Here is a 2,500-nt window from a genome sequence, read left to right on the forward strand (position 1 = left end):
CTTGTTGATCTTACAGTGCTCTGATCACCACTTTCCTCAGTTTGATTGGTTGGGCTGGTTAGAATGAATTGATCAGGGAAATCATCATCTTCACCCTCATCATTTCCTTCAAAACTTATCTCTGAGGATGGAGTACTACAACTGCCATGGGAATCCTAAAAATTAAACAAATATTTTATTTTCTAGACCCCGAACAATAAAGAAGATTGGCTACAAATTGCATCAGAATTTAATATGAAGTGGCATTATCCATGCTGTTTGGGAGCCATTGATGGGAAGCACATTGCTATTCAACAACCAGCTGATACAGGCTCTGAGTTCTTCAACTATAAGCACTTTTTTAGTGTGATTTTATTTGCCATGGTTGATGCAAATTATAAATTTATTTATATTGATGTTGGAGCAGCTGGCAGAACAGGTGATGCTGGGGTTTTTGCTGATTCTGCATTGAATAAAGCACTAAGAACAAACTATTTAGATCTCCCAGATGCAGTTGCATTACAAGGGATATCAACGAAGATATCATATCATATTGTTGGGGATGATGCCTGTCCCTTAAATACCCGTTTAATGAAGCCATACCCTTATCGGAATTTGGAGAAAGAGAAGCGCATATTCAATTACAGATTGTCCAGAGCACGAAGAGTTGTTGAAAATGCCTTTGGCATTTTAGCTCATAGGTGGAGGGTATTCTTAACAACAATTAAACTATCACCTGACAAAGTCACGGACATAATTTTTGCAGCTTGTTGCTTGCACAATTTAATGGTTGAAAAAAACAAAGCAAGTTACACATCAGCTGCAGACCTTGAAAACACAGATCATACATTGGTAAAAGGGACCTGGAGGAACGACCAAGTTTTGACCAATATACAACCAACCACCCTCCACAATGCGACAAAGGATGCCAAGACTCAAAGGGTACTTTTGACAGATTATTTTAACAATTATGGATCTGTCCCTTGGCAAAGCAGTATGGTTGCTTAGCCATATTGCTTACACAAACATGTATATATTTTCTGTAACAATTACACTATTATTAACTACACTATGAATTTTATACTCTCTTACTCTTGACATATATATATATATATATGTAAACTGTAAATGCCTTTATTTCTTTAATGTATTTACTTACCAAATCAATATTTGAAATTGAAGCCTGAGTTGCCACATGAGATGTTAGAAACTGGAGTTTTTCAAGTAGTCATTGAGTGCGCTTTGTTGGGTTTTTTCTTGCACTTCCACTAGCTGGGGGCTTCTTCGCTTTGCTGAAGATGTTTCTCAGGGCCCCGATTTTAGCTTTGACCCACTCACCTAGAATGAATAATTGAATTGCTGTCCGGTCAAAAGGGCCCCAAATATTGGTATTTTTTACACTAATAAAATTTTGAATTATCTTACATGTTGTTCCAAGTTTTTCGGCCAGTTCTTGAAACGCTTTATCTCGTAACTCCCGATTCTTAAATTCTGGACACCGGACATCGTAAAGACAAGGATAATCGGGCCATAAATCAGCTAATTTATCTTCCAGCACTGCATCAGCAACTATCGAGTTGTTTGCCGCCATCTTGACTTCAATAAAACATGGCAAGGAGGCATGCGTGTTCGCATTGATTCCTGAGCTGATAGCTCAAAACGCGCGCTCACTGTGAGTCAATGTTCACTCTAGCACGAAATTATTCCACATGTTGAATATTCTGAGCTCATGGCATGCGTGACAAAAATCGCAGAACATGACACTGCACACTTGAGGAAACAGCTTACACCAACAGCCACGAGTGATGCTCAGCTCAGCTCAGCTGATAGCTCTAGTGTGCGCCGGGCTTTAGAAGGTATCAGTGAAGTTTCTTTTCTTTGACACTGAAAGGAAGGAAGCAAAAAATTATTTGAAACTAGCAGAAAATTGGAATGTGTAGATGAGAAGGATAGTTGGCCCAAATAATAATAACAATATTATTCCTTCATGTTGTACATTATTTTAACTAAACTAACAAAATAAAAGGTGATAGAAACATGTTATTTCTGGTCACATAAGAAATTAGAGATAAAAGTATGAGGTCTTGAATATTTTTATAATACTTACCGTGTTTGAAACTTTTGATTTTCACATAGAATGAGCGGAGTTTAGGCTGAGTGTTCAATATTACATGTAGGTTGATCTTATATGTCTATAAGTCCAAGAACTTAACTTTGATAATAGCTTGAAGTGCTGATAACTTACAACAGCTATGCTATAGCAATTGCCCTTTATAAATGATTTCAAGTGGTAGGTTTGGTCTTGATTAATGTAGAAACTAATTTAAGGTCAGAAAAAAAAAATGTTCCTTAAATGAGATGTATGATGAAACATTGTTCATACTGCTAGTAAAGATGTGATCAATAATTATTGATTTGTAATCGGTCATGAAGTTTTTCACTTGTTTTCCTATAGCTGTGTTCTCTGTTAAAAAAGGAATTCTCTCTGCATGACTCGGGCAATTAATATTAAAGTCTTGCG

The 2,500-nt window shown here is 36.7% G+C and overlaps 1 protein-coding gene across 2 annotated transcripts in view; it reads right to left on the reverse strand.

Annotated features, from left to right (window-relative positions):
* LOC149050445 (uncharacterized) overlaps positions 1-2,500 on the reverse strand; it is a 13,100-nt gene that overhangs the window by 3,399 nt on the left and 7,201 nt on the right. For both annotated transcript variants that reach the window (XR_016184503.1, XM_089198711.1), the window contains exons 2-4: positions 1,405-1,863; positions 1,139-1,317; positions 1-155 (exon numbers count right to left, since the gene is read on the reverse strand). The exon at positions 1-155 is cut by the window's left edge. The gene's annotated coding sequence lies outside the window, so the exon portion shown is untranslated. The remainder of the gene's footprint in view (positions 156-1,138; positions 1,318-1,404; positions 1,864-2,500) is intronic.

This window comes from Pocillopora damicornis, chromosome 2 (genome assembly GCF_964200805.1).
Source record: "Pocillopora damicornis chromosome 2, jaPocDami1.2, whole genome shotgun sequence".
Taxonomy (NCBI): Eukaryota; Metazoa; Cnidaria; class Anthozoa; order Scleractinia; family Pocilloporidae; genus Pocillopora; species Pocillopora damicornis.